This window comes from Armigeres subalbatus, chromosome 2 (genome assembly GCF_024139115.2).
Source record: "Armigeres subalbatus isolate Guangzhou_Male chromosome 2, GZ_Asu_2, whole genome shotgun sequence".
NCBI lineage: Eukaryota > Metazoa > Arthropoda > Insecta > Diptera > Culicidae > Armigeres > Armigeres subalbatus.
In genome coordinates this window covers 240,417,856-240,440,535 of record NC_085140.1, presented here as the reverse complement: position 1 = coordinate 240,440,535, position 22,680 = coordinate 240,417,856, and the positions used below count along the sequence as shown (strand labels likewise).

The 22,680-nt window shown below is 40.7% G+C and overlaps 1 protein-coding gene and 3 long non-coding RNA genes across 7 annotated transcripts in view; 2 read left to right on the top strand and 2 right to left on the bottom strand.

Moving 5' to 3' along the window:
- The window catches only part of LOC134211978 (discoidin domain-containing receptor tyrosine kinase B), an 802,844-nt gene that overhangs the window by 5,486 nt on the left and 774,678 nt on the right, over nucleotides 1-22,680 (bottom strand). The window lies entirely within an intron of this gene.
- LOC134216080 (uncharacterized) lies at nucleotides 15,260-16,111 on the top strand. Its single transcript, XR_009980474.1, has 2 exons — nucleotides 15,260-15,600; nucleotides 15,677-16,111. It is a non-coding gene; the product is annotated as an uncharacterized LOC134216080 (long non-coding RNA).
- Nucleotides 16,669-17,806, bottom strand: LOC134216079 (uncharacterized). Of its 2 annotated transcripts, none has more exons than XR_009980473.1 (3): nucleotides 17,545-17,806; nucleotides 17,444-17,493; nucleotides 16,669-17,380 (listed from the first exon to the last, which is right to left on the bottom strand). It is a non-coding gene; the product is annotated as an uncharacterized LOC134216079 (long non-coding RNA). The 2 variants fall into 2 exon arrangements; XR_009980472.1 differs by having other exon boundaries at nucleotides 17,551-17,806.
- On the top strand, nucleotides 18,594-19,309 carry LOC134216078 (uncharacterized). Its single transcript, XR_009980471.1, has 2 exons — nucleotides 18,594-18,793; nucleotides 18,870-19,309. It is a non-coding gene; the product is annotated as an uncharacterized LOC134216078 (long non-coding RNA).

Sequence of the window (22,680 nt, the reverse complement as noted above, 5' to 3'; positions counted from 1 at the left end):
TCGTGCGAGTGTGGCATTTTTGGTAGGCCCAATTACACTATTTTCTTACTCGTGAAGCGAGTATTTCCACCACTGGTGGACGGCCATCATAGATGCCTTGTATCGAAACAAGCGAGAGCTACCTGGGCGAGCAGCGCACTTAGCTGATAGAGTTGAATACTTCGAACAACTTTTTCAAGTGCCAGCCAGGCTACCACCACCTTGGCATGATCTGTCTAGGATCCGACGTATAGCACGCGTCAATACCGAAGCACCATCAGAGATTCAAACAGCCATCCAAAGCATGAAATCGAATAAAGCCCCAGGGGTCGATCGCATATCAGCCGAGATGCTCAAAGCTGACCCCATGACATCCGCTCAACTACTGCATCGTTTATTTCGTAATATCTGGGACACCGCAACTTTCCCGGTCGACTGGATGCAAGTTATCTTAGTAAAGGTACCCAAAAAGGGTGACCTGACGGTATGCGATAACTGGCGAGGCATTATGTTGCTGTGTACCGTTCTCAAAGTTCTATGCAAAATTATCCTAGCTTGGATTCAGGAGAAGATCGATGCGACTCTCCGGCGGCAGCAGGCCGGATTCCGTGCCGGAAGATCCTGTGTGGACCATATTGTCACGCTCCGTATCATTCTGGAGCAGGTCAACGAAGTCCCAAGAGTCCCTTTACTTGGTATTCATTGACTGCGAAAAAGCTTTCGACCGTCTCAATCACGAGAATATGTGGGGCGCCCTGAGACGCAAGGGGGTTCCTGAGAAAATTGGCCTCATCGAGGCACAGTATGTTTATATGTATAGTACGAGGCCTTTTCGTGTAGAGTGCTGCACAATGGGGTCCTGTCCGACCCTATCCGGGTCGTAGCTGGTGTGAGGCAAGGATGTATTCTATCACCGTTACTGTTCCTCATCGTTATCGACGAGATTCTGGTAGGTGCGATTTGCCGTGAACCAAACCGCGGGCTGCTATGGCAGCCTATAACCATGGAGCACCTAAACGACTTTGAATTGGCTGATGACGTTGCACTCCTCGCTCAACAGCACTCTGACAACGACCTTGCCGAGCGCTCCTCTACGGCAGGTTCAGTCATCAACGTCAACAAAACCAAATCGTTGGATGTAAACATGGTGACCCCTTCCAGTTTCACAGTAGCCGGGCAACAAGTGGAGAATGTTGAAAGCTTCCAATATCTTGGTAGCCAAATAGCGTCAGACGGAGGTACCAAGATCGACATAGGCGCACGTATCAAAAAACCAAGGGCTGCCTTTGCGAGTTTAAGAAATATCTGGAAAAACAGGCAGATAAGTGAACGCACCAAAATACGAATTTTCAACTCTAACGTGAAATCTGTGCTGTTATACGCCAGCGAAACATGGTGTGTATCAGTGGAGAACACTCAACGGCTGCAGGTGTTCATCAACAGATGCCTGCGGTGTATAATTCGGGCCTGGTGGCCTCACAACTGGATCTCAAACAACGAGTTCCATCGTCGTTATCACCAGAGGCCGATAGCAACAGAAATTCGGGATCGGAAGTGGGGCTGGGTTGACAACACTCAAGGTGGGGGGGGAAACGAAATCTGCAAACAAGCATTAAACTGGAACCCAGCGGGACATCGCAGCAGAGGCAGACCCAGAGGCTCATGGCGGCGAAACCTCAATAAAGAAATAAAAGAAGTCGACCGAAATCTAACCTGGCAACAGGTTAAAGCGATAGCTGGGCAACGCTCAGGATGGAGATCTTTCAAGTCGGCCCTTTGCACCACCGGAGGTGTACAGGATCCATAAGTAAGTAAGAAAAAAACAAAACCTTCTCCTTTATGAAATGATGGTCCTGACAGGGGCCAATTGAGTGCGCCATTTACTATCAGTATGCGAGAAAATTTTACCTTAGTATTGCTCCCACCGAAGGCGAGATTTCTACAGCATCCACCGCCGACGGCCATCAATGTTGGATGAATTTCAAAATATTGATGAAGTTGCTGACCACCGCCACACGATTATTCACATCAAACCGGATCTGCAGCATCCGTCAATTATACGAGCGAACACTACTGATGTCGGTATTGGGACCGCCATCCGAAAAATCTCGAAGTAACTGCTTGGCGGTTGCGATGCTAGAACCGCGTTGGACCGCCCTCTGCTAAATCTCGAAGAAAGTGGCTCGCGCGCGGTGAATCTGCTTGCTTGTATCTAATGAAGTAAGGTCCTTAGCTCCGCTCCTTTGTTATTCGTAATGAGTGCATATAAACTTTGCTCCTACAAAGATTAACGAAGGGGCTGGGCATCGGGCTCACTATATTGAATACAAGAAAGCAGCCATTCCGCGCGCGCAAGCTCTATTCTTGGAGATTCCTTGAACGCAGCGGTTGCTGCATCGGCAGTCTGTCTGTTGCGTCCAGCGAGTTGTGGTCTAAGCATCAATATCGGTGGTGCTCGTTGGCGTGTTGCTGCAAAATAATCATCGCGTGGCCTTCATCAGCAGTACTCAACTGTACACAGCAGTACACAGCAAAACGTGGTAAAGCATTGCCTGGCCATCCGCAACAATCGTCAGCGAATATGTTTCAAGGCGCATAAACTTGTCACTTTCAGGATCAATATTTGGAATGGAAGGCACTGAATATGTGACATTTACTACAATGAATTTACACTCAGGTTTTTTTTTACACGGTTGGAATTCATTAATTTCTCGGGTAACCTGAATTTTCACTGCTTTTTAAATACCCCCTGAATTTTCTTTGATTTTTTTCTGAATTTTTTCGTGGGGTTAACTCATTGTTTCATTGATGCTGAAGGTCCTAATCGACTAAAACCAAACCGTGTAAAAAAAAAACCTGGGTGTAATCGCTGCGGTAGAGTATGTAATCATTTTGCAATGAAAAAAGTGAGTTGCTAGATTGTGCTTAATATTTAGAAAGGCGTATCCTTAGGTATAATTTTCTTTTGCATCTACTTCCCGACAGCCGCCGTAGTTCAAGAACGACGCCATCTAAATTTCGACCATGATAATGTGAAACAACTGAAACAACTTCGGACGCTTCAATTCGTATGGGAAATTATCTGAAATATTTCATCGAAATGTTTCGCCAAGCTGGATCGGAAGGACTAATAGCACAGACAAACAGACATAACACTTTTCAAATTTCCATCGTTCACTGATTTACTGGTCAATTCAAATATTCATTAGTTGGCCAATCGATCACTAGTGGCGCGCGCATCGGATTTGCTCGAGTTTGACGTTTGCTCACTACCGCTATCTGGTTCGCGATTTGCCCAACTAATTGAAATCAACAGATGTCGTTAGTGTTTAAACGACGTTGAATTTGATGAGTGAATGTTTAATGTGTTATGTCTGTTTGTCTGTGCTAATAGTTTTAGCTTGTTTAGTATAGTTACATTCTAATAAGACATGTTAAAACAATACGACGAAATGATTAAAAGACAGTCTGAGCTGTGCATTTTCAATTATTCTTCCCGGTACTGTGTAATCAGGTGTCCGAAGTTTGAATCTTTGTGTCCGAAATATGAATCCAACCCCGCCGATGTCCGATGTTTGAATTAAACAGGAGCCGGACATTTTCATAAATTCCAAACATTCTTCGCAATAACTTGTACATATTAAATACGTACTTCAATGATGAATACTATACTTAGTGATTGCAATGGTGATTAAAACGGAAGTGTCCGAAGTTTGAGTTTGAATGTTATAATAGTGAATTAGGAAAAATCTAATATGAAAAGTGAAATATTCTCGCAAAATTAGGACAATCGGTTGGTTGCTTTTAGTAGTTGTAAATGCTCAACAAGGTCTCAAAAAACATGAATCGGTTCTTCTCAGAACCCCCAATTAAAACGGAAGAGTTGATTTGTACTGTATTTCGACATATACAATTAAATGGCAATGATTGCGTCGTTATCGATCCCAACAGGATCAGTGATGGCCGTCGGCCTTGGTTGCTGCAGACAATTTATTCGCCGCGGTAGCGTCTATAGCCATTCAACGGTAGAAGGTTAAACTTTCCCGCTAGACTCGGATAATCGTTTGGTTGCTGATATTAATTGTAAAGACGCATAACTGGAAATAAAACAAGCATTTTCTGCTGCATCTACTTTATTGGATATGAGAAAACTGTTTTCTCGAGTGCGAATCACTCAGTTAATGATTTCAAGTGAATGTTGCTCGCAATGTTGTAAATTTTCAACGAGGTTTCAAGAAGCGTAAATCGGTTCTTCTCTAAACCTCCATTTGAAACGGAAAAGAGTTGGCTTTAGACGAAATTTCTTTAAAGTGAAATAAAATTGAATGACTATGAATGCCTCGTTTGCGATTCCAACGCCATCAATGATGACCTTCGGCCAAGGCTGCTGTAGAAAATTTATTAGCTGTGGTAGCTGCTGCAGCAATTTAGATTCGGATAATCGTTTGGTTGCTGTCAGTGATTGTAAAGGCGCATCAAAACGCGTATATCGCGTCCTTTCATGATCCCCATTTTTATCAGGAGATAGTTGATTTGAGAAGAACTATCTTTTCAAATTGAAAGTGGCTATTATGGCGTCGGTAGCGGTCCCAGCATCGGAGCTGTCCGTCGGCGGTGGTTGGTGCAAACAAATTATTTGCCGGCACCATACATTTAAGCATTACACACTTAATTTTTTTTACCGGGATCTCATCAATTTGTTCAACTTTTACCGAGATTTGAATAGCCGAGCCCCAGTAATTTGCTGAAAATCAGCAAATAATTTGCCGAAACCCAGCTAACAAGCCTCATTTTTAACAGGATATCAGTTTTTATTCTGCTGGGCATACGACTGTGCGGATTTTGCCGAGCTGCAGAAATAAAAACTGAGTGTGTAAATTCAAACACGGCAAATCAAACCCTGCTCTTTGTATAATAATGGTCCTGACAAAGTATCGATTTTTTTTAAATTTCGCGTCTTTGCCACCGATTTCACTTGAGTGATGTTTCTACTGATGACGAGCTTTCTGCAGCAACCAAATTGTAAATTTTCGGCAGCACTGGATGAAGGTCATCACCTTCATCCAGTGCTGCCGAAAATTTACAATTTGGTTGCTGCAGAAAGCTCGTCATCAGTAGAAACATCACTCAAGTGAAATGGTTGCTCGCATTTTTTTATATCATGTTTTTATTTTCTTCCTGCTTTGAAATCAACCTCACATTCCCGGAGAGGCAGAAAAGTAAACAACAGAACTCACATCACCCACTGCGCCGCGAAGATGAAATTTACCACAGCAAAATGTACACATTCACCCAGCAAATTGAAAAAATTCACCACGCGTTTAAATGGGCCACTCACAGTCATACGGTAAGGCGCGAACTGAGCAGCCTGTCAGAGCGACTTGTGAGTGGCTGAATGCGAAATTGAACTGTCGGTGTTGGAAATGATTTTTCGGCTGCACCCAGTCGCACTCACCACGGCGGCGATGAAGGCGACTGCAGATTATACTGAGATCCATGTTTTTCACTGCATTGACTGTGAAATATTTCTACCCTGGCAACCACTGCAGATGGATAAATTTTCACTTTGCTGGACATTTTCGGTAAAATAAGTTCTTTTCTGTGTATAATGGCGGTCTTAACAAAGAACCGAATGATTTTAATTGTACCACGATCGCCGTCCGATGATTCGCTGCTACAGACGCCGGATGGTACACGCTCCGTGAAAACTCAACCGTAAAAAGACGCGCTGCTGCTGCTGCTGCCACGACCGCCACACACACCACCGAACGCCACCGAGCCGTTATTACTAGACCGCCACCAGACGGCCCACGCTTTAGCGGAGGTCCGCTCGCCGTGAAATCTCGAACAATAATGACGCACGCGCGCAAGACACGATTCTTTTTATGCACAGAGAAAATGAAGCGGTGGGTCAAAAGATGCGTACGTTACAGCAATCTGATGTCCGTGTTGGGGATGCATGAACGGAATTGATTGGTTCTGAAATGTTTACCAGACGTGAAAGAACTAAAATTTTCAATAGTTTGACGTTGATAATCAATAGTTTTAATACAATTAGTGGAATTGATGGAACGTTTCCGATTCTATTGATAAGAAAATCTCGAAAATCCATCGAAACATAAAGCCGCTATTAACGTTTGTAATCTTACATGATTTCGTGACGGTCCCAATTTGGAAATTTTCATTTTGCACCCTGTATCCGAGGCTTCCCCTTAGACGAAGTTTACGTCAAAAGGGGATCTACCTGTGTGCGACAATTGGCGAGGCATCATGTTACTGTGACAAAATAGATTGTAAATACAGGATTGAATAATCGACTAAGTACACCGCAATTTTTAACGGATACTGCTTGAAAGGTACTTGGAGCTTTGCGATCCTGTTGAAACCTTGCTCGAGTGCTGCAAAAGGTGGAGGTTGGAGCACTTCAGGAGGCCCGATGGCGAGGAACAGGAGAACGGGAATTGCTCGCAGTTGACTCAATCGCGGGTACCTCATTCAAGTATCACATATGCTACAGAGGCGTATGAAGTCGGTTTCGTAGTGCTTGGTAAGCAGCAGCGTTGAATTATTAGAGATACCCTAATGGTGGTACATGTTGTCATATTGATCATGTTGGCATTTCTCAGATGTCATAGATGTGATCGATTCTATCTGGCACTATGTAAGATTCGCGCAAGGTTGTCCAGCATCACCGGTTCTAGACACCAAAGAACCAAGCGGCTGAACATACAGCGACTGTCGGGCAAGAAGGTTGCAGAGCAATTCAATCGGACAGAGAGGGCATAAACATAATCAGCACTGAGGGTGCTGGACCAGCAGTGGAGCCACCAACTCTAGACAAAGTGAGAAAGGTTGTTCGAGAGCAAAACAATGGTAAGGCCGCTGGGAGAGAAAGAAACCCCGGCCAAACTTTCAAAAGATAGGAGTGACCAGCTGAACAAAAAAAAGAAGAAATGCCTCTGAGCTGGCTTGATGGCCTCATATGGTTCTATCTAAAAGAAAGGGTATAGACTCCATTGTGCTATTTATCGAGGTACACCTCAATGCCGCCTTCAAGGTACTCTCTCGAATTCTGTTTAGTAGACTGCGCCCGTTTGCGGACACCTTTGTCGGCGAATATCAAAGCGGTTTTCTGCGGAGGGTGATCAACAACGGACCAGATGTTTACTCTGTGATAACTCCTTGATAAATTTATTTATTTATTTATTTATCTATTTCGTCAACCGACGTGGACTAGTACATATACAATATACATGCTTTTCTTTATTTTCATATTTTCATAATGCTATAAATACGGTATTATAGTGTATAAAAATAAAAATAGATTGGTTAAGTAGTGTTTAATTTTGCGATTTAATGTAATTTTAGATGTGAAGGTTTCGAATTGTAACAAAATATTTTTTTAGGTTCTGCCGAGACATTGTAAAGTCAATAGTTTCGCAGTGTTGATTATAGATGGTCATCATCTGATTGAGAGGTCCGAATTTTGCATAATTTGTACGACAGTGATCCGGGATTACAATTTGCACATTGAGGTAGTGTATGACTCAGTAAAACGGAACGAACTGTGGCATATAATGCTAGAACATGGCTTTTCAGCAAAGTTTATTTGGCTGATTCGTTAGACTAGAGCGTCAGAATATCTGATGAAACATCCGCTCTGTTCGTGACGTTAGATGGATTGAAGCAGGCCGATGCGCTCTCTAATCTGCTATTCAACATAGTTCTGGAAGGCGCGATTTGAAGATCTGGTATACAACACTGTCGAAACTAAGTACCTGCTGGCTGGCAATAAACGGGTAGTCCAAGCGTTGTTGGTCCGGAGGTGGAAATGGATGGGATGCGATTTCAAGTCGTCGATGAACTCATTTATCTTAGAACACTCGTTACATGTGGTCATTACGTTTGTCGAGAGATGAAAAGACGTGTTGCGGCTACAAGTAAGACTTTCTTTTTTACAGACACGGGCAAAACTAGTTTTGTACACATCGTTAATTCTTCCAGTCACCCTGTTCGGCGATGAAGCATGGACGTTGAAAAATGCAGACTATTGCACTCTCGGAGCGAAAAATACTGAGCTCAATACTAGGTGGCGTTGTGATAAATGGTGAATGACGCAGGCTTACACAATGGGCTTCATGGCTGTGCGGTTAGCGACTTCAGTCGTCTATGCGCATTTGCGTACTGTGGAGCATGGGTTCGATTCCCGCCCGAATGGTAAAAACTTTTCATGAAGCGGAAAATTCTCCATTTATCCACTGGGAGTTTTATTGTCCTACCTGTTTGTGATCCTGTTTCTGTAAAATGTTTTGGTGATCATTTTTATGAACAGGCTTGGTGGTCATATGGCTACCGCTTTTGCATCACACGGAGGAGGTCGTGGTTTCAATCCCAGGCCCGTTCCATTTCTGCTACTTTGTATCTTTCACATATTTCTAATGTTCTAGCAATCGCTAGAACTAGAAATGGGCTTTCATACCGTTTCCATCATCTATCCCTATATCTACAACTTGATTGGTTCTAGCAGGCAACTGACAGAATTAGAAATGAGCGAAAAAGCTCGTTTCGACCTTCAATAAGGGGTCGTACACTTATTACGTAAGCAATTTTTTTGGGTTTTTCGATCCCCCCTCCCTCCATGTAAGATTTTTTTCATACAAATGATTTTTTATTTATATGGAGCGTAAGATATTGACCGACCCCCCCTCCCCCCATGATTGCTTACGTAATATGTGTACGGCCCCTAAGAATATACCATCCTTTCATTACTATCACAATCCGTTAACCAAGACGAACCTCTGCCATAAAAACCAAATCCCCAGATTCCAATAATATTCCGCATAAACTCGTGGCGAGTGCAGAGGTGTTCTCGGCTTGCAGTGGGCGAGTGATTGCATTACCAATTCCTGCCCATCCCCGATAGACCATGAGGACGTAGTCAGCACCGTTATCGACCATTCAAAATACTAGAGCTCTCTGACTGTGCACATTAAGGTTGAAGAGCTGATCATAAACTGTACAGTCTATATTGATGAAGCTAAACCAAATAGAATTTAATTCAGATTTTCGTGTAAAATAAAGGTGGCTTGTGAATAAATTTAAAATAATCATTCACCATACTTGTTGACCTTATTAAATGTAAGAACAATAGAGGAAGACTGTCCTTTAAGCTTGTTTTACAACCAATCTCGCATGTTTCCCACTCCCGTTTTTTGAAGTCGAAATCTGACATTTTTTTTATCTTTATCTTTATTAGGCGCATTTGCTTTTTATAAATTGCGGAACACTTAGTCAATTGTTCATCATAAGTAAGCAAATAATTTACCATTGTTCCACCACCATGTACATGTACATAATGATTCTCTCAATCTGTGCTTTTAGTAAATACCGAAAAACAAGTGGTTTTCTCGTAAAATAACCTTAGGGAGCTAACCGGTTTATATGCATCAGATGTGATCTAGAAGTTCGTGTTTATCGATGACGTGATTCTTAAGCCAATATGATCGAAAATATATTTATTGAGATTGATGATAATCGAATTCTACAATTTGCCCTTTCGTTCATACTTGATCAAATTGGCAATACATCAACAACTTCGACAAGAGTCTGCATATCAAGCAAGCACTTGCCCTTCGCAGCTTTACCGCCATGTACATTTCAATCTTACGGCAACGTGTACACCATAGCCAAACAAATGCGTTTGCACAAGCTCATCGTGCTGAGTAATAAATATTAAATTACATCATGAATAATGATAATCCCATTCTGTCCATATCTTGGGGGTCGTTGCTGGTCCAAGATGAAAACTATTGCAGCGTTGCACTAAGGTTGGCACCACTTTCTCGGATGCTGATGATCGAGTCAGGATTAGTTGATTTTCCCGTGGTGCTACAGCGGCTCGAGCATCTCAACTGCCCGACTTCATCCCTTTTCCAATTGGCGGTGATGCTGAGGTAGGAGATTGTCGTGGAATAAATTTGCGAAAGCGCGTTTGTTTGCACGCCAGCAATTGTAACGAGCTAATTAGTTCGCCATCACAGTTAGTTTCGAAAGGTAAATTGAAAGTTTAACCTGCGCTTTTATTTTGCCCACCTGCAGGCCAGCACGTCGCGCAACGGTGTCCCAGTTCGCAAAACCAGTCTCTCCAAGTGGAGTGGTGCGGCGACGACGCCTCTCAAAGCTTGGAGTGGAGTGTCGTCTCGCCATGAATAGGAAAGTAGCTCGGGTGCTCTTCGTTAAACTACCAATTATCACCCGGTTCCGGATGCTTTCTGGTGGGGTGGCTGGCCCCGTGGCGGATCAAGGATGTTCTAACTTACACGGAAGCCAATGGGCCGAAGGAGGTGGGTCATGAATTATTAATTGGCAATTTGCATAAATTAAGCGGAGTTTAATTTGGAAAATAATTGCTCCTCTAGAAATTTCGCACTATCAAGCTCGTTGTCAAAGAATCACGAAAAGAGGTAGAAGCTAGTTACTGGAGAGAAATATGTTAATTTTCCTGACAAGTATTTACTCTATTCTAAGAGATGTCAACCTAAATGGAAATAATAAGCTTCCTTCTGGCAACACTATGCGGTATATGTAAGTAATCCGAAAGTATGTACAGTTAAAGGCGATATTGCATTATTTTGACGGTGGTTTTACTTGTCTCAGCATAAATAGCAATCGAATCAATCCAATGCAACTGATTACGTACGCAAACATCAATATTGAACGTGTTTCGATTCATATAGTAAGGATAAATTTCTAATGTAAAGATTTTCTATCAAGGGCAAAGCTCTTACGAGTCACATGTCTGGCAGTCACTTTTGTGTCCTTTGAGTTAAGTGAACCGTTCACCATCCATATCCATCACATCACGATACTTTCTTGCACTACATTGTTGCTACTCACTCAGTATTCTTTATATCTCATAAAACTGAATTGACAACTCGATTCGTGTGCGACGCTTTCGGTACGGTATCAAGGAATAAATCCATTTTTGATTGAGATATCGTCATCCATTGAATGCTCCCTCCCCCTATATCCCGGCCAGAAAAGTATGGTTATCCATTTTTCAGTGCCACGATAATGGCAATGATTATCGTCCACCAAGCGCCGTCGTACATGGAGAAATCCATCGCAAAAAGCTTTTAAGGTGATCCCGGGATACTAATAACTCCCCACCGCAGAAACCGCACACTAAATGTGCAGATGAAAATGGCCTCCGATTGGAAACCAAATGTCCCATAGCCCATTAAAAGCGGCCGCCATCGCAGCACCGTAAAGGGATTGACCAAAGGTGCATGCGGAAGTCGGAGCCACTCTTCCCAGCTTGTGGGCTCAATCAATTTCAAAATCCGATAATATGCCACAATTCCCTACAGGGATTAGGTACGGCTCACTGAGAACGATGACGGTGGGGTGCACTATGGAATATCAGACGAAAATGACTTATGTTAGTCTTTTAAAATTCTTTATTAAGACAGTAATAGCATTAAACCACAAACTAAAAACCTGATTCAAATACAAAAGGAAATTGTTTTGAGCAACATAACTGTTCAACGAAAACATGTTTATCCGACCACACAAATAGCTATTTACCATAGTGCGGCTTTGGACCAGTGCTATCCAAATGGAATGGAACTCTTCGGTACGGAAAACGGGTAACCATTTTATGACGTCAAGACTTGTCAGCTCTTTGTCTTCACAATAATCCACGAACGCAGAAGGCCGAGCTTATTCGCTGCAATGTTGTTGGTTATGAATGAGCGTGACCATCCCTGCTGATCAATTCGCATTGAATTCTTATTGTTTCCCACCACGTGAGTGTTAAAAATGGATTCAACCCACATGATTTAACGATTGCTTTGCTCGTGTAAGGGTAACAAATCAAATTCTTTTTCACTGCCTTGATTTTCATGGGATGAATATTGGAGCTATGAGATAAAGTCCAAGAGCAGTAACCCTTTATGGCCAGCGTACCATTTCTTTTCTACATTTTTTATTAACCGGACAAGGTTTTTGTTAAATACGTTAATATATCATGCCTACTAGTTTACGAACATAGGATCAAATGTTCTGTAGATGCTACATAATACGTCGTAGTCATTATTTTATGTTTGATTAATTGATTATGTTTGAACAATATCACAAATCGATAATAAAAATTGTCTTTGCGCAAGTGTGAATCGAACAAAAAAATTTATGTGGATATGGAAAACGAGAAGTTGCATTCCCCTTTTTGTTCGAACCAATTCTCACCATTCGATTATTCAAACATCACTATTTGGAGCACAACACCTTGCAAATTGACATGAAACTCAAGACGCATACAGTTTCTAAGTAGGTAAAATCATTCAAAATACGTGTTCCTGGTGACGAAATTTTCAACTTCTTAAGTAAGTTGTCCCATTTATATCAGACATAATTTTTCACATGTCATAAGACGAGTTGTACTATTCGTTGAACGAATGGCCACAACAGTAAGGGCGTTTTCAGTGACCCATATTTGACAAAAGTTCATGTGGAGTTGTAATTTTTTGCCTTTCTCGTATACAAAGTATACGTAAAGGCTATAGGATCACTCCAAAACCGAACTTTTCATAGAAGGCCCGGGGACCCATAGTGTTATATATCAATCGACTCAGTTCGACGAATTGAGGTGATGTCTGTATGTGTGTATGTATGTGTGTGTGTGTGTGTGTGTACAAAAATGTGAGACACACTTTTTGGTACTTAGCATTATCCAATTTGCTCGCAACAAGTTCCATTCGACGTAGAATTCAATCCCATTGTTTGCTATTGAAAATTAGATCCATCGGACATTGCGTTCCGAAGTTACGGCGAAAAAACTGTTTTCACGTGCAAAAAAAAAGCAAAACGCCCTACCTCGGATTCGAACTCGTGATCTCTGGGGTGGGAAGCGTATACTATACCACAGAACCATCAATACTCTTGACTTGTGAGAAGATACATGCAAATATAAATCATCGAATTGGCGATATGTTTATTGCCTCTATATAGCATTAGAGTTTATCCTGCTAGGGTAAATGTTCCTATACAATTAATGAATTGAGAAAAGAAAATATTTGTTTTTATCGTTTGTTGATTGAAACTATACAGTTTCAGCTTAGCTTAGCTTAGCTTAGACTGACTGTACATATCAATGGTTGCTACTCCGTGATTGATCAGAACTGGTGCAAATTGCACTACGATCCAAGTGAATAGTGGTTTGGATTTACCAACTATTCTCGAAGTGCACGTTTCGTGATTGAAAATAAACAGTTTCATTACATTAACTAATAGATAAAATATTGATTTTAAAATAAGATTTATTTCACCTAACCAATTTTTCAAAATAGCTTCGTAAAAGTTGCTTCACCATTGATGTGAGGAAGTCAATTTTGTTATGAAAAATTATATTGGTGTGATGGCATAATTACATCATACCGCAACGAAAGGAAACATATGTGTATAATAATGGGAAATATATAATAAGAACCCACTACCTACACTCAAGGTACGGGTGCCCTATGGAAATTACAAATATCCGTTATCCGATATCCGTTCAGTAATTGAAAACCCTCTCCTATGTTAAACGTCATACATAACTTTTCTCATGTCTTATTGCTAATGCGCTAAGTCATGCGCTAAGAAAAACACAAATACCCTATATCACATACTCATGTATAGCAATTTCAAAATGCATCGTGCTTTGTTCAACGCTCTCCCGTGCGAATGCGGGTGAAAAAAGAAATGGCAATGTGCCGTCGCACAGTGGCGGGCCCCCATATAAATGTCAGGCTAAAAGAATTTTTCGAATTTAATCTGCCCATACACATTTGTTTAGGAGATGCTTTACAGCATGAACTTTTTAACACCAAGTTACCAAAAATTAAATTAACAAGCTACAATCAACAAATTAAGGAATTAGCTCATTCACAATATGTGAGCTTCGCGAAAAAAACGAATCTTTCTTTGTACGGGTTTCCGCCACTGCGCATCGGTCGGCATCGCATCGTAGCATCAGCAACACAAGCTTTGACTGTTTATTTTCAGCTTGCATCAGGCATCGCATTGTACACAGCCCGTACAGCGCGTACAGCAAGCCGTGCTTCTGTTCTATTTTTAGCACTGATAGAAGTAAATACCTATATGAGGCAAGAAAGCACATAGGTAGTAGATCATTTTGACGTCTGGCGGTCGTCACAAGAACCACGAAAAAAGTGCTGTTGGCGCCGAAGTGCTTGAGCAGCATAGGGGGGTGTATGTTTCTTGCGTTGTCTGCTTGTAAATTGAATGAATTTCAGGAATTTCAGGAAACATTCGCAAAGTGATAGAAAATGTTATGATGGAATAAAATTTGATTTTAAATTTTTTAAATGATTTCGAATTTAAACAATCGATTTAACAACTATATAATATAATAACATAATTATTATGATTTGCTTTTTGCAGATTCCAAAAGACGAATTCGAGAACGTTTTTGTGGTAGAGTATGCTGTGGGAGATTTGGAGAAAAACTCCCACAGCTTCTACCATACCACAAAAACGTTCTCGAATTCGTCTTTTGGAATGAGCAAAAAAGCAAATCATAATAATTACGATATTATATTATATTGAAAATTGCTTTATTGCCTTTGTACATAATTGCATATTTGTGCCATCTTCATTTTTAATTAATTTTCCAGTCCATAAATTGTCATTAAAAGCTTTTAAGTATATCATTGATTACACAATGGAATAATTTTTATTCATACGGCGTAAGGCAGGGCGAATATTTTTCTGAATTTTGTCTACCCCTTGAATGTATCAATTTGAAAGAAATACAGTAAAAAGTATTGGTAATTCAACGACATGTGGTCGGGGCTTAGCCAAATCGCACCAAGCGGCTTTTTGACTGACTTGTGGTACTTCGTTCGCAAAAATAAAACGAACATCATTGTAACCGTTGGTTACATTCCTAACTTGTGGCTCCACCACAATTCCAAATCAATCCATCCCACGACTAGATACTCCCGATTCAAATATGAATACAGTATCATAAAATGAGACAGTTGGCACTCACGCAGTGACCTGATGCCTGTTTCACTCTCACGGCCATCCGTCACGCTGCAGTGACAGGTCAGTGTCGAGCAGTTTGAGCAGAGGCAAAAGATACACAGCCCTGTTGTAATCGCGTCGAGCCCACAGATGGAGCGCAAGTGTTATGCTCTACAGGCTGTAAAAACATAATGCGAACAACATTATTAATATTTTATCGGATTTTGTATAAAAGCCCGTCATTCCCTACAGCTGGCTCTTTGGCTGAACTTTTCTAGAAAGGTCTAGAAGTGCGCGCGTGTGTAGATTTGTATTAAATTAAGAGGTTAGAAATGAATACCTCCCATGTGGTGCAATTGTTTTAATTTGGTGTTTTTGTTTCTTTGTTAGGTTCAGTTAGTTTGTATAATTGCTAGCACTGATAGAAATTGTTAGTAATGTGTTAGTAGCAGTTACAGTTGTTAAAAATATGTATGTACAGTGTTAATGAGTGTTAGTATAAAGCTAAATCTATTTCTATGTTTAGTTCTTAGTTAAAACACGTTGAAAAGCAAACATCACAACAAAGAAAACGTTGAAACCTACAAAGAAAAGGTAAAATTATATTGTAAAACTGTTAACATGTGAAACAATGAGATAGTGACGTCACAGGGGTCTAATTTGTGGTTAGGTCCAAAGCATGGGCCTTTTTCTATGTTTTTGAACTACTCTCCAGCAACCTCGGTGGCGAGAATGGCGACAGAGCGTCGGCCTTAGCAGCGCACCGTTGTGTCATCAGCCAAATCTGCCATTGTCCATGGCATCCCGAAGGTTCATCGCAAAGGAACCACGAAATCCGGCCGCACTTCACGATTCCGAAGTCCCGCCGTCAGATTACGTCACCAAAGTAGAGACGTCATGCCGCCAATGATCGCTAGCGCCTGTCGCTAGAAAAACGCTTCCGATGCCACTATCCGCCATCTTCGTCAGCATCTGCTGAACTGGTTCATCGTAGTTCCGAATGGACTATCAGTGTACGGGACCGGAGGTTCCCAATCTAAACCGCAAGTATAAAACACCCCCTGCAAAAGTGACGTCATAGGAATAAATAAGACGATGTTTTGAACTGAGCCAGTAGTTCCTAATTTCAAGAGCATAGCCCTAGGTTGAAATGTTTCCACCACTTTTGCTATTTTTCCGCTTTGTCGGGTCCACAAAGGGACCATCAGGCCTCGCCTTTCTAGGAACACCCCCCCCCCTTCTAGATTTCAATGTTTTTCATGTTATCTACAGCTATGAGCATCATTTAGTGAAACACCATTGGGTAAGACAATAAATATTGTGCTCCTGCTTGATACGACAGTCCTCAGCTACGGAATTGAGAGATAAGTCCGCATAAAACGACCCCGAGATCCTTAATCCCTGAGCAGGCAAGTTTCAATTGGCGCCCACCTAAAAATGACTTGAATCTTTCATTTTCCCTGGGAGGGCGAGAAAAATAGTGCCCTATTTTTAATTAACTAGCTTCGTTCTCCTAACGAAGAAACTTGATAGAATTCTGATAGCCAAATTTGGATTCTTTATCCTCACCTGGCTGAAGCCACCCTAGAATAACAAATTATTAGGAAACGCGAGAACAAATTATAGGTATTCAAATGCGTGTGAACCGTCGTTTAGTTTTTTTTCTTTTTAATTCAATTCGATTGATTGCAATCGTCGCGTAGAATATCAAATTTTAATTGATTTCATGCAATTAATCAATAAGTTTTGCTGACCCGTATCAGACTCGTTGAGAAACACTATCGAAGTGAAATCCGAAGAGATGTCGAATCGATCGACTTCCGAGAAATAAAATCCAGATATGCGGCCATCGTGGTCGTTGGTACGGAATTCCGTATAATTCCACCAGAAAAAGCACCGCGCACTAGCCAAAATTCCTCCGCGAAATATACAAACTCGAATACAAGTCCGTGAAACAACGCGAATTCGCTAGAAACGATAATTTCCAATCCCTCGCCTCAGTAACCGAAGTAATGATTTAAAACACAATTCATTATCACGCATAATGATTGTAAACATCCGAGGCACTACCACCCATTTACTGTTTGGAAACTCTTTTCCAAAAAAAATGTAAACACACAAACAGAATTCTTTATTCACTTTTCTCCTGAATAAATCAGCGAGAGTAATACACTTCACTTTCTCGGGTCTAATTCCCGAGGATAATTAATTAATTTGGGCTGTTTTGAGCGGACACTTCCCAGCCTCAACGGCAGGTTGTTGATGTGCTCTGCTGTATCCTCCCCACCCTCGATCGGGACCAACTCGAAGAACGAGTTGGCGGTTTTTACATCCCATCGCAGGCAGCATATTCGGTGAACGATCAAAGTAGAATCTGAAACCGAAACTGATCAATGAAAATTCTTCAGATCAGTCGTTTGATTGAGTATTTACTCACCATTCATCCGTCCGGACGCGGGCGAAAACAAAGCACGAATGTTGCTGAAACTAGAATAACAAATTATTAATTAGTCAACTCCAATGTTTACAATTTATTACCCTCACTTGGAAACATCCTAATTGAACATTCGCGCTGAAAGTTCTTCGTCGGGCCGATCCTCCGAACAGTTCGATGGAAGCAGACCGGCAAATGATTAAAATTCGATCGCGCACCTGTAAATCGCGGAAACATTTCGGTATCGAACACAATCTTGGTTCGTTTCGTCGTCGCGGTAAACGTTGTAAACACGGTTTCGCGGACCGTTGTTTTAGCGTCGAACGTAAACATTGAGAAGTTAGACGATTTGACAGATCAATTACATATCAGTGTGAGTAGTGATTCCCGTTTGTGAGAGCTTTGCTTCTTCGCAAAAGCGAAGAAGGTATTCAAGCGATATCTTTGAGAAGGTACTATTCACGGAAAACCAAAAAAATATTCATTAACATTGGAATCTTTGGGAGTGCTTTTGTTCTTCACCTCAAGGAAGAAGGTAAATAAGCGTAAACTCCACAACCAAATTACTGAAAAAAGATTATGAAATTAAATCTTGAAGTTAATAATTATTTCATCTTAAAAAAAATGGAAATTCTTTCATTTTCAGGAGGGACGACGGGGTATTGTAACCGTTGGTTACATTCCTAACTTGTGGCTCCACCACAATTCCAAATCAATCCATCCCACGACTAGATACTCCCGATTCAAATATGAATACAGTATCATAAAATGAGACAGTTGGCACTCACGCAGTGACCTGATGCCTGTTTCACTCTCACGGCCATCCGTCACGCTGCAGTGACAGGTCAGTGTCGAGCAGTTTGAGCAGAGGCAAAGATACACAGCCCTGTTGTAATCGCGTCGAGCCCACAGATGGAGCGCAAGTGTTATGCTCTACAGGCTGTAAAACATAATGCGAACAACATTATTAATATTTTATCGGATTTTGTATAAAAAGCCCGTCATTCCCTACAGCTGGCTCTTTGACTGAACTTTTCTAGAAAGGTCTAGAAGTGCGCGCGTGTAGATTTGTATTAAATTAAGAGGTTAGAAATGAATACCTCCCATGTGGTGCAATTGTTTTAATTTGGTGTTTTGTTTCTTTGTTAGGTTCAGTTAGTTTGTATAATTGCTAGCACTGATAGAAATTGTTAGTAATGTGTTAGTAGCAGTTACAGTTGTTAAAAATATGTATGTACAGTGTTAATGAGTGTTAGTATAAAGCTAAAACTATTTCTATGTTTAGTTCTTAGTTAAAACACGTTGAAAAGCAAACAACACAACAAAGAAAACGTTAAAACCTACAAGAAAAAGGTAAAATTATATTGTAAAACTGTTAACATGTGAAACAATAAGATAGTGACGTCACAGGGGTCTAATTTGTGGTTAGGTCCAAAGCATGGGCCTTTTTCTATGTTTTTGAACTACTCTCCAGCAACCTCGGTGGCGAGAATGGCCACAGAGCGTCGGCCTTAGCAGCGCACCGTTGTGTCATCAGCCAAATCTGCCATTGTCCATGGCATCCCGAAGGTTCATCGCAAAGGAACCACGAAATCCGGCCGTACTTCACGATTCCGAAGTCCCGCCGTCAGATTACGTCACCAAAGTAGAGACGTCATGCCGCCAATGATCGCTAGCGCCTGTCGCTAGGAAAAACGCTTCCGATGCCACTATCCGCCATCTTCGTCAGCATCTGCTGAACTGGTTCATCGTAGTTCCGAATGGACTATCAGTGTACGGGACCGGAGGTTCCCAATCTAAACCGCAAGTATAAAACACCCCCTGCAAAAGTGACGTCATAGGAATAAATAAGACGATGTTTTGAACTGAGCCAGTAGTTCCTAATTTCAAGAGCATAGCCCTAGGTTGAAATGTTTCCACCACTTTTGCTATTTTTCCGCTTTGTCGGGTCCACAAAGGGACCATCAGGCCTCGCCTTTCTAGGAACACCCCCCCCCCCTTCTAGATTTCAATGTTTTTCATGTTATCTACAGCTATGAGCATCATTTAGTGAAACACCATTGGGTAAGACAATAAATATTGTGCTCCTGCTTGATACGACAGTCCTCAGCTACGGAATTGAGAGATAAGTCCGCATAAAACGACCCCGAGATCCTTAATCCCTGAGCAGGCAAGTTTCATCATACAATATCAATTTTTATGTATATTTGTTGTAGGATATCCATACGATTTGTTATCAATTAAATCTGCTAATCGAAAATTTGAGTAGAAAAATGGGTTACCCCGGCCATGTGAAAACACAAATATTCCCAACAAGTGAATATTCATTATTATCGATTAAATTAGATAAATTCTACAAGCGACAAATTTATTCGCATTATAAATAACAGTTAGTTTGATTGAATATTGCACTTTTTCGCATGCCCCAAATATGTGCATGAAAATTCATTTAAAATTACAAAACACCTTTATCTGAGGAATTATTTACGAAAACTTATTTCTCGTAGGGCTTGTAGACCAAAAGTGTCATAATACAAACGATTAAGTTCGAACAGAGCTGCAAGTCTTTATAATAAACGCACAAAATGAAAATATGCACATTCCAACACTCGATCCAATTGTATGATCTTATTGATTGGGTGACAGAAGCCTAAGCTGGATTCTGACTTAAAACTGGGAAGCACTCGAATGTTTGCCAACTGGAAACATTTTTTGATCTATATCCCGGGGTTTTTGTAATACTAAAATAAAACGTCACTGCATTCGCTTCAGTCGCTTGCCGTTGGATGAATATTGCAGAAGGACGTAACACGCCCCATTGGCCCATCACCCCGGCAAGGGTGAAGGGCGTCAATTTTAAAATGATTGTTCAAATGTTAAAACACATTTTAGCCGAAAATAGTTAGATTTTTCGGATTTGAAATTTAATTTTCTTTTAGATTGGCAATATGAAAGTCTAATTATTTCGATTAAAAGACATGTGTAGATATGTAGTCTAACATATAGGTAAATACTTCGGCTACCTGTTAGTGGTGCTGGATTGCGTGGGAGTGCTCTCACCTCTCAGATTTGATGAATCGATGTTTTTAACTTTGTTTACAATCGCAGAGAAGTCGTTTCAAAAATTTGGTATTGAGTTTTAGAAAATAAAAATTGTTTATAAATATGTTTTTGAAAAAAAATGAGAACCGAATGAGCGTCGAACACAAACTCTCTGAGTGAGAGTCTAAAATGTTACCCCTCAGCTATCTTTACTTCTTGGATGAGCGGTGATCGAAGTATAACAGGTTATATGCAATTTGCACTTATCATCGGCTTGTGCATTCGTGCGCAGGGGGAGAAGGCGGAGCACTGAATCCCTACCCCAACATGTGCGACATCTGGATTTGGTTCTAAACTGTAAACAACAGTGTTAATTCTCTACCACCTTTTCGTTATGGCGAGGCAATTTTTATGCACACTTTTGTTTTCGATATTTTATCAAAAATAAACACTCAATCATGCAGCAATATAACGATGTGATATGCTTGATTTACCTGCTTGATTATAGGGACTCGAAAAAGAATTTATTTGCAGTAGCTAACCGCATATAAAAATGTTCACATTAACGATTGCGCCCTAACACCGGTTCTAAGCTTCGATGCAGAGTACACGAGCTTTGTTCGCCAGTGACAGGCGTATGAGGCCCTTGTTCGTGCGGCAACGCACCTGGAGCTGTGTTTTTCAGCCCCCTGAAACGGCTGTCATCTGCATACAATATGATTGAAGCCGAAAACTTGGTGCTAAACTTGGTGCTAGCTGTCAAACTGTGGCTTTAAGCATGGAACACAGTGACGCATGCGACAATATCGCTCGAGGAAAGATTTAATTCGAATTAAAAACTAAGAAACATTTTTTTTTAAAGCGCACCGTCTAAAATATGTTTGATAAATGTATTGCAATTTTATATATTATAGCTGATTCGTTAATTTCAGATACACATGTTTCGTTATAGCGCAAAAGTTATCAGCACTGTATTTGTCAAAATAACAAACACCAAATTATAAATAATAAAAAAATTGTCAAGTCTGCCTGATACCACATAACATATAGGCATCTTTGCCGTGGAATGTGGTCCTTCGATGATTTTGGAACGCTAGCGAACCTAGCGGTGGAAGTCAAGCTTTACTGAACAACGCACATTAGGCAGAGCAGCATCGCATGCTTTGCTTTCTCTTTCTGTCGCCCTGGATATACGGGAGTGCCGTTCGTCGATTGTTGATACACAAAGAGCCTACTTTGAAATTTGCAGTTTGTTCTATGATGTCTATCTGTTTTGTGCTGATACCCATGTCGATATCTTAACGGTTTGATCGATGTCTGAAGGAATTTGACAAATATTTGGCATTGTGATAAAGAGTGGGCCTTTAATTTCTAATGCATCGTTCTGTTAAAAAAACAAATTTTAGCAAGTAGAAAAAATAAGACTGCAAACCAATTAGCTGATTAAACAGCAGTGATTTATTTTTCCTCCAAATTTAAGAACACTATTTTTGTTGGAATCTGAAGCAAAATAAAAAAAACGCTGGTATCTCCAGCATTTTTTTTTTTATTTCTTTATTAACGTGATTTTTTCATGTATGAAGTTCATCACTTCTGGTATCTCCAGCAGTTTTCTGTTCATGTTTAAATTTTGTTTAAATAAATAAATAATTATTTATTTTGCTGCTCAGAAATGCGGCGTAATTGCAAAGTGCATTGATCCAAATTCCGTAGTTAAAATAACGCGTTCAATCGCCAAAACATACAAAATTTGAATCTGCAGAAAATAGAACAAAGCTGTGCAACAGTTTTGAGCTTTTGAATCTGAACTTAAATTAATCTGACGCAGGTGCTGGGAGAATGCATTTTTCAGATTCATATTAAAATTAAATGCAGCAGATCAATTTGAATCACTACTAATCTGATTTAATTCTTAGGTTACTTAGGATTCTTAAGATTAACTCATAATCGACAGGTTTCTCGTCAGCTAAAAGAACTTTTTTCCGGTGTATGATCATTGGCAGCTCGATAGTTATTATTTTTCTCCTGACTTTTACGCTAAGTCCATTATGCTTCAAAAAACTATTATTCTGTCAACACACAAATGGTCCAGTTTAAAGCAAAATTTTATCCACAATGCGACATCCACTTCCAGTTGGATCAGATCAAATGTAAAGAAAAAAGGTTCCAATAGTGTTTCATAAAACACCTGTCGATGA